The sequence below is a fragment of the Budorcas taxicolor genome, chromosome 16 (genome assembly GCF_023091745.1).
Source record: "Budorcas taxicolor isolate Tak-1 chromosome 16, Takin1.1, whole genome shotgun sequence".
Classification (NCBI taxonomy): domain Eukaryota; kingdom Metazoa; phylum Chordata; class Mammalia; order Artiodactyla; family Bovidae; genus Budorcas; species Budorcas taxicolor.
Genome location: NC_068925.1, coordinates 18,977,532 through 18,987,746, shown reverse-complemented (window position 1 = coordinate 18,987,746; position 10,215 = coordinate 18,977,532).

Below are 10,215 nucleotides of genomic sequence, written 5' to 3'. Positions count from 1 at the left end.
AGCTGCGAAGTTTGAGATGGCCATTTTGGCACGTAATAAAAGCAAGGATCAAAAATGATGCTACTCTATATTAAAAAATGTGTATATATAGTGTGTATATATAAAAAATGTATATATATATAAGAAAGTAAAGAATTTAAGGAGGAGAAAAAAAAAAAAAAACTAAATTGCATAGTAAGTCCCGGCTAAAATCAAATTATAACCCCCTAACAATGGAGTAGTAGTCAATCATACTTTATGAGGATTAGGGTTTTCCCCAGGCAATAAACCCTAAATTCCCAGAGTCAATTGAAATGTAAATCACCTAGCAATCATTTTAAAATCTAATATATCTTCATTAATCTAAAACTATAGCTAGCCAATACAGGGACCATCTCAATCATAATTCAGAATTGTGCTGTTAATTCACAAATGAGTTCTAAATTCTCATCTGTCAAGAAATTTAAGACCCTGACAGCTCTAACATTCTGCATGTAGGCTGCATGCTGTACCTGAAAGAGAATCTGACAGAATCAGATTCTCTTGATATCATTATTTAATAGTAAAGTTTTGGTCAGGGGTAAACTTTTTCTAAATGTCCTGACCCTCAATTCCCCCAGCTCTATTGGAATATCTCTAGTTGTTATGTCCGTTGTCTTCCTCCCTTCCTTCTTGAACCCATACTTACCAATCTCATTTCTATTATTCCACTGAGACAACTCATGCCCAAGTCACGAATAAACTCTATCATACTAAATCTGATCAGGGCGCCATCTGTATTTCATCCCATTGCCAGGAACATTTCATGGAGTAAAATTCATTTAACTTGACTTCCTAGAGTCCAACTCTCTTTCAGTAACTAAAACTCTTATTTTATTGGCTATTCTTTCTCAGTCTCTATTTCAAATTATCTTCATTTTAAAGTAACCAATACAAAGAAACTTAAAGTGAATGTAAAAACATATGTTGCTTTATATTTCAAGAACATGCAAAGGATCTGAGTGTTTTATTGTTTGCAATTTAATTATTCATATCAGTTCAGTTCAGTCACTCAGTCATGTCCAAGTCTTTGCAACCCCGTGGAATGCAGCACACCAGGCCTCCCTGTCCATTACCAACTCTTGGAGCTTGCTGAAATGCATGTCCATAGAGTTCGTGATGCCATCCAATCATCTCATCCTCTGTCCTCCGCTTCTCCTCTGTCTTCAATCTTTCCCAGCATCTGGCTCTATTCCATTGAGTCAGTTCTTCGCATCAGGTGACCAAAGTATTGGAGTTTCAGCTTCAGCATCAGCCCTTCGAATGAGTATTCAGGACTGATTTCCTTTAGAATTCACTGCTTTGATCTTCTTGCTGTCCAAGAGACTCTCAAGAGTCTTCTCCAACACCAAAGTTCAAAAGCATCAATTCTTCAGTACTCAGCTCTCTTTATAGTCCAAATTTCACATTCATACATGACTACTGGAAAAACCACAGCTTTGACTAGACGGAACTTTGTTGGAAAAGTAATGTCTCTGCTTTTGAATATGCTCTCTAGGTTTATCACAGCTTGTCCTCCAAGGAGTAAGTGCCTTTTAATTTCATGGCTGTGGTCACCATCTGCAGTGATTTTGGAACCCCCCAAAATAAAGTCTGTCACTGTTTTCATTGCTTTCCCATCTATTTTCCATGAAGTGATGGGACTGGAACCACAATCTTAGTTTTGTGAATGTTGATTTTAATTCAACTTTTTCACTCTCTTCTTTCACTTTCATCAAGAAGCTTTTTAGTTCCTCTTCATTTTCTGCCATAAAGGTGGTGCCATCTGCATATCTGAGGCTATTGATCTTTCTCTTGACATTCTTGATTCCAGCTTGTTCTTCATCCAGCCTGGCATTTTGCATGATATACTCTGCATATAAGTTAAATAAGTAGGGTGACAATATACAGCTTTGACTTACTCCTTTCCCAATTTGTAACCAGTCTATTGTTCCATGTTCAGTTCTAACTGTTGCTTCTTGACCTGCATTCATATTTCTCAGGAGGCAGGTAAGGTGGTTTGGTATTCCCATCTCTTTCAGAATTCTCCACAGTTTGTTGTGATCCACAAAAGTCAAAGGCTTTAGCATAGTCGATAAAGCAGAAATAGATGTGTTTTTTTTTTTTGGAAACTCTCTTGCTTTTTTGATGATCCAGTGAAAGTTGACAATTTGATCTCTGGTTCCTCTGGCTTTTTAAATCCAGCTTGAACATTTGGAAGTTCACATTTCACATACGGTTGGAGCCTGGCTTGGGGAATTTTGAGCATTACTTTGCTAGTAATTGTGCAGTAGTTTGAACATTCTTTGTCATTGCCTTTCTTTGGGATTGGAATGAAAACTGACATTTTCCAATTTTGTGGCCACTGTGGAGTTTTCTAAATTTGCTGGCATGTTGTGTGCGGTACTTTCACAGCATCATCTTTTAAGATTTTAAATAGTTCACCTGGAATTCTGTCAACTCCACTATCTTTGTTAATAGTAATTCTTCTTTAGCTTCACTTGACTTCACACTTCAGGATATGTGGCTCAAGGTGAGTGACCATGCCATTGTGATTATCTGGGCTATTAAGTTCTTTTCTGTACAGTTTTACTGTGTATTCTTGCCACCTCTTTTTTCAAATTAACTAATTTATTTTAAATGGAGGATAATTACTTTACAATATTGTGATGATTTTTGCCAAAATCAACATGAATTGGCCACAGGTATACATGTGTCCCCTCCACTTTTTGTAGTTTGTATAGAACTTGTTTGTATAGTTCTTCTGTGTACTTTTGCCACCTCTTCTTAATATCTTCTGCTTCTCTTAGGTTCTTACTGTTTCTGTCCTTTATCATCTTGCATCCTTGCATGAAATGTTCCCTTGATATCCTGCAATTTTCTTGAGGACATCTCTAGTCTTTGCCATTCTATTATTTTCCTCTATTTCATTGTGTTGCTTATATAAGAAGACTTTATTATCTCTCCTTGGTATTCCCTTGCCAGTATATATTTTGGCAGAAGAGGTGAGTATCCAGGGTAAGAGACAAAAGACACTTTATTACTCACAGCAACAGCAGTAACCAGAGTAACACTGTTGTGTCAGGTAACCCATCCCCTAATCCCCCAAGACTGAAATGATGGGATCTTGTTGCTGCCTATGTGCACAGCAGACAGTATGGCAGGGGAGGAATCCTGATACTTAATTAATCTTTGAGTGCTTAGTCATGTCCTACTCTTGGTGATCCCATGGACTGTAGCCCACCAGGCTCCTCTCTCCATGGGATTATCCCGACAAAAATATTGGGGTGAGTTGCCATTTTCTCCTCCAGGAGATCTTCCTGACCCAGGGATTGAACTTGCAGCTCCTGCATTGGGTGGTGGATTCTTTACCTCTGATCTATGGATACTAATAAGGCCCAATTTTATAAAGGAGGCTGTTGGCAAATCTGTTCACTGTTTTGTCCAAAGAAAGACAATATCTTTATCACTCTGTAATATTTTGAATAAGCACATATGCAGGGTTTGAGGGAGGTATTCTTCTCATCATCCTGAAATGGAAGAAAATCTACTAGGGGCAGAAGAGAAAAAGAATCTTTGGGATGGGAGACATCTCTTTCTCCTTTGATAGCTTACTTATACAAACATGCTTTGAAATGCCATTTTGAGCATATTGGTCATCAATGCTCTATATGCATTTGTCTACATATGCAGTTGTCTCCCAACACATAAACTTAATACCTTGTTAAATGATGAAACTGTTATCTGCTTACTCTGATTTGACTTTGCCATTAAAATTAATCACTTTTGATGAATCTCTGATTGCATGTTGGACAATTCCATACTAATATGCACTTTTTCTTCTTTGCAATTTTTCTTCTAAAGAAGTTACAAAGAATGAAGCCTCTAGTGAATATTCAAACACTGGAAAACACCAGTGGACATTATTAGGCAAATTTTGAATAATGTAACATTTAAAAGACCATCCCCATGGAAAAGAAATGCAAAAAAAGCAAAATAGCTGTCTTGGGAGGCCTTACAAATAGCTGTGAAAAGAAGAGAAGCGAAAAGCCAAGGAGAAAAGGAAAGATATAAGCATCTGAATGAAGAGTTCCAAAGAATAGCAGAAGAGATAAGAATGCCTTCTTCAGCGATCAATGCAAAGAAATAGAGAAAAACAACAGAATGGGAAAAACTAGAGATCTCTTCAAGAAAATTAGAGATACAAAGGGAACAATTCATGCAAAGATGGGCTCGATAAAGGACAGAAATGGTATGGAGCTAACAGAAGCAGAAGATATTAAGAAGAGGTGGCAAGAATATATTGAAGAACTGTACAAAAAAGATCTTCACGTTCCGGATAATCACGATGGTGTCATCACTCACCTAGAGCCAGACATCCTGGAATGTGAAGTCAAGTGGGCCTTAGAAAACATCACTACGAACAAAGATAGTCGAGGTGATGGAATTCCAGTGGAGCTATTTCAAATCCTGAAAGATGATGCTGTGAAAGTGCTGCACTCAATATGCCAGTAAATTTGGAAAACTCAGCAGTGGCCACAGGACTGGAAAATGTCAGTTTTCATTCCAATCCCATAGAAAGGCAATGCCAAAGAATGCTCAAACAACCGCACAATTGCACTCATCTCACATGCTAGTAAAGTAATGCTCAAAATTCTCCAAGCCAGGCTTCAGCAATACGTGAACCATGAACTTCCAGATGTTCAACCTGGTTTTAGAAAAGGCAAAGGAACCAGAAATCAAATTGCCAACATCCGCTGGATCATTGAAAAAGTAAGAGAGTTCCAGAAAGACATCTATTTTGGCTTTACTGACTATGCCAAAGCCTTTGACTGTGTGGATCACAATAAACAGTGGAAAATTCTGAGAGAGATGGGAATACCAGACCACCTGACCTTCCTCTTGAGAAATCTGTATGCAGGTCAGGAAACAACAGTTAGAACTGGACATGGAACAACAGACTGGTTCCAAATTGGAAAAGGAGTACGTCAAGGCTGTATACTGTCACCCTGCTTATTTAACTTCTACGCAGAGTACATCATGAGAAACGCTGGACTGGAAGAAACACAAGCTGGAATCAAGATTGCCAGGAGAAATATCAATAACCTCATATATGCAGATGACACCACCCTTATGGCAGAAAGTGAAGAGGAACTAAAAAGCCTTTGATGAAAGTGAAAGAGGAGAGTGAAAAATTTGACTTAAAGCTCAACATTCAGAAAACGAAGATCATGGCATCTGGTTCCATCACTTCATGGGAAATAGATGGGGAAACAGTGGAAACAGTGTCAGACTTTATTTTTTGGGGCTCCAAAATCACTGCAGATGGTGACTGCAGCCATGAAATTAAAAGATGCTTACTCATTGGAAGAAAAGTTATGACCAACCTAGATAGCATATTGAAGAGCAGAGACATTACTTTGCCAACAAAGGTCCATCTAGTCAAAGCTATGGTTTTTCCAGTAGTCATGTATGGATGTGAGAGTTGGACTGTGAATAAGGCTGGGCACCAAAGAATTGATGCGTTTAAACTGTGGTGTTGGAGAAGACTCTTGAGAGTCCCTTGGCCTGCAAGGAGACCCAACCAGTCCATTCTGAAGGAGATCAGCCCTGGGTGTTCTTTAGAAGGAGTGATGCTAAAGCTGAAACTCCAGTACTTTGGCCACCTCACGCGAACGGTTGACTCATTGGAAAAGACTCTGATGCTGGGAAAGGTTGAGGGCAGGAGAAGAAGGGCATGACAGAGGATGAGATAGCTGGATGGCATCGCTGACTCAATGGATGTGAGTCTGAGTGAACTCCAGGAGTTGGTGATGGACAGGGAGGCCTGGTGTGCTGCGATTTATGGGATCGCAAAGAGTCAGACACGACTGATCGACTGAACTGAACTGAAGTGAACATTTGGATCGCCTAGCATGTTTAATAACATTATATAAAGTTACTTGCTGAAATTGCAGATTTACAGACATATTATTCTCACCAAATATATTAATTCTTGGAACACCACTCATAGAGATTTCAAAAAGTACACTATGCACTTAAACTTATTAAAAATTGTTATTTGCAACAATGAATCATTGTTAGCATCATATAGAACCAAATACTCACACATAATACATGGTAACTGCCAGAAATCTGTGAGAAGCACTCACCATGCTTACCGCACTTACCATGGTGCCTCCTTCTCATGTGCTTTTGACCCAGTTTATGCAAATGATGGCTTTAAACCTTACACCCATGTGTTAGTGTCTTCTGTCTCATCTTTCAATTTGATATTAGTGGATTTATTTATTTTATGTTTATGGTGAGGAAAAATTTAATACTTACAGAATTATAAATTTTTTCACATTTTCCCAATTTCTCAACTGGTTTGTCTTAATTTTTGCTTTTGGAAAAAAATCATAAACTTCCTAAGAATTACTAAGAAAGAAGCCCTATACCGAAATGCTATGACACCAAGGCTGAAAAGTTTTCTCTTACATTTTTGTCTAGAACTTGAATAGTATTGAGGCTTATAATTTATTTTTTTATGCAACACATTTGCTATTGTACAGTTTTTGTGGTCAAAGTTCAAAATGGGTCTAATTGAGCTAAAATCTAAGTGTTATTAGGATTTCATTCCTTTGTGCCGTCTCTAGAGGAGAATCCATTTTCTTACCTTTTCTGGCTTCTCGAGGTTGCCCACTTTCCTCAGTTCATGGCTTCCTTCCATGTTCAAAGGTATCGATAGCAAGTGCAGTCTTTCTCATGTTTTGTCCTTCTGATGTTAACTCTTCTGCTTCCATCTGCCAATGTAGGGAGGCTGGTGATTGCACTGGACTGACCCAGATACTCCAAAATAATCCCCTTATTTTAAGGTCAGCAGACAATTAAGTTGATTTTAAGTTAATAATTGGGCATTCCTGGTGGCTCAGACAGTAAAGAATCTGTGCAATGCAGGAGACCTGGGTTTGAACCCTGGGTTGGGAAGATCCCCTGGAGAAAGGAATGGCTATCCACTCTTGTATTCTTGCCTGGAGAATTCCATGGACAGGGGAGCCTGGTGGGCTACAGTCCACGGGGTGTCAAAGAGTGGGACCCAACTGAGTGACTAATACTTTTATTTTCAAGTTAATAATTGAGTTTATTTTGTATGTAGCATGAGACAGGGGTTGATGTTCATTTCTTTCCATATAAATATCCAGTATTTCAGTACCATATATATATGTAAACCTATGTCTATATATATATAAACCTATGTAAATGTTGGACTTCCTAGTAGGCTAGAATCTGCCTGCCAGTGCAGGAGATGCGGGGGACAAAGTTTCTATCTCTGGCTCAGGAAGATCCCCTGGAAGAAGAAATGGTAACCCATTCCAGTATTCTTGCCTCGAAAATCCCATAGACAGAGGAACCTGGCAGACTACAGTCCATGGGTTTACAGACTTGGACGCAGCTTAGCAACTCAACAACAAAAACATAAATATTAAAAATCTTTTATTTTTTCATTACCACTATACCTTTATTGAAAATCATTTGTCATATACATGTAGATTGATTTTTGGATTTTTTTTTTTTTTTACTAATCTATATGTTTATTGTTTCAGTAATTGCATACTCTGTTGATTATCACAGCTTTAAAGGAACTTTTGAAATCAGTTTAAATCTTCAAATTCTTGCTTTTGTTTTACAACTGCTTTGGTATTCTAAGTTGAATTTTTATATAAATTTTATCATCAATTTGGGCTTCCCAGGTGGTACTCATGTTAAAGACCCCACCTGCCAATGCAGGAGACATAAGAGATGCGAGTTTGATCCCTGGGTCGGGAAAATCATCTGGAGGAGAACACGGCAACCCACTCCAGTATTCCTGCCTGGACAATCCTATTGACAGAGGTACCTGGTGGGTTAGAGTCCATAGGGTCACAAAGAGTCAGACTGAAATAACTTAGCACACAAAACAGAGTCAATTTGTTAATTTCACAAAAAAAGTTCAAGTTTTTAGTGGTATTGAATTTTATTGACAGATCAATTTGCACGGTGTTTATTCCTTAATGTATTGATTCTTGCAATTGATGAACATGGCCTATCTCTTTATTTTAGGTCTTCTTCAGTTTCTCTTAGAAGAGTTTTCTATTGTTCAAAGATTTACCACTATGATTGTTAAACATATTTCAAAGTATTTTATGCTCTTGAAGCTAATGTAAAACAGATGATTTAAGATTTCGTTTATTTTTTAAAAAATAATTTCTCAACATTATAGAAGTTTTTATTATCTCCTTAATCAAGAACTTATTTTAAGAATATCACAATGTTCGATATGCATCGGATCCCTTGAAATGTTATTTTTATAAATACATGATTTTACATAGAATTATTATTGTACACTTTGTACCCTAATCTTTACTTTTATTTTATTTTTTTAATTTTACTTTACAATATTGTATTGGTTTTGCCATACATCAACATGAATCCACCACGGGTGTACATGAGTTCCCAATCCTGAACCACCTTCCTACCTCCCTCCCCATACCATCTCCCTGGGTAATCTCTGTGCACCAACCCCAAACATCCTGTATCCTGCATTGAACCTAGACTGGTGATTTGTTTCTTACATGATATTATACATGTTTCAATGCCATTCTCCCAAATCATCCAATCCTCTCCCTCTCCTGCAGAGTCCAAAAGTCTGTTCTATACATCTGTGACTCTTTTGCTGTCTTGCATACAGGGTTATCATTATCATTTTTCTAAATTCCATATATATGTGTTAGTATACTGTATTGGTGTTTTTCTTTCTGACTTACTTCACTCTGTATAACAGGCTCCAGTTTCATCCACCTCATTAGAACTGATTCTAATGTATTCTTTTTAATGGCTGAGTAATACTCCATTGTGTATATGTAACACAGCTTTCTGATCCATTCATCTGCTGATGGACATCTAGGTTGCTTCCATGTCCTGGCTATTATAAACAGTGCTGCGATGAACATTGGGGTACACATGTCTCTTTCAATTCTGGTTTCCTCGGTGTGTATGCCCAGCAGTGGGATTGCTGGGTCATAAGCAATTCAATTTTCAGTTTTTTAAGGAATCTCCACACTGTTCTCCATAGTGGCTGTACTAGTTTGCATTCCCACCAACAATGTAAGAGGGTTCCCTTTTCTCCACACCCTCTCCAGCATTTATTGCTTGTAGACGTTTGGATCACAGCCATTCTGACTGGTGTGAAATGTACCTCATTGTGGTCTTGATTTGCATTTCTCTGATAATGAGTGATGTTGAGCATCTTTTCATGTGTTTGTTAGCCATCTGTATGTCTTTTTTGGATAAATGTCTATTTAGATCTTTGGGCCATTTTTTGATTGGATCCTTTATTTTTCTGGAATTGAGCTGCAGGAATTGCTTGTATATTTTTAAGATTAGTTGTTTGTCAGTTGCTTCATTTGCTATTATTTTCTTCCATTCTGAAAGGCTGTTTTTCCACCTTGATTATAGTTTCCTATGTTCAGAAGCTTTTAATTTTAATTAGATCCCATTTGTTTATTTTTGCTTTTATTTCCAGTAGTCTGGGAGGTGGGTCATAGAGGATCCTGCTGTGATGTATGTCGGAGAGTGTTTTGCCTATGTTTTCCTCTAGGAGTTTTATAGTTTCTGGTCTTACATTTAGATCTTTAATCCATTTTGAGTATATTTTCGTGTATGGTGTTAGAGAGTGTTCCAGTTTCATTCTTTTACAAGTGGTTGACCAGTTTTCCCAGCACCACTTGTTAAAGAGATTGTCTTTAATCCATTGTATATTCTAGCCTCCTTTGTCAAAGATAAGGTGTCCATAGGTGTGTGGATTTATCTCTGGGCTTTCTATTTTGTTCCATTGATCTATATTTCTGTCTTTGTGCCAGTACCATACTGTCTTGATGACTGTGGCTTTGTAGCAGAGCCTGAAGTTAGGCAGTTTGATTCCTCCAGTTCCATTCTTCTTTCTCAAGATTGCTTTGGCTATTCGAGGTTTTTTTGTATTTCCATACAAATTGTGAAATTATTTGTTCGAGCTCTGTGAAAAATACTGTTGGTAGCTTGATAGGGATTGCATTGAATCTGTAGATTGCTTTGGGTAGTATACTCATTTTCACTATATTGATTCTTCCGATCCATGAACATGGTATATTTCTCCATCTATTAGTGTCCTCTTTGATTTCTTTCATCAGTGTTTTACAATTTTCTATATATAGGTCTTTG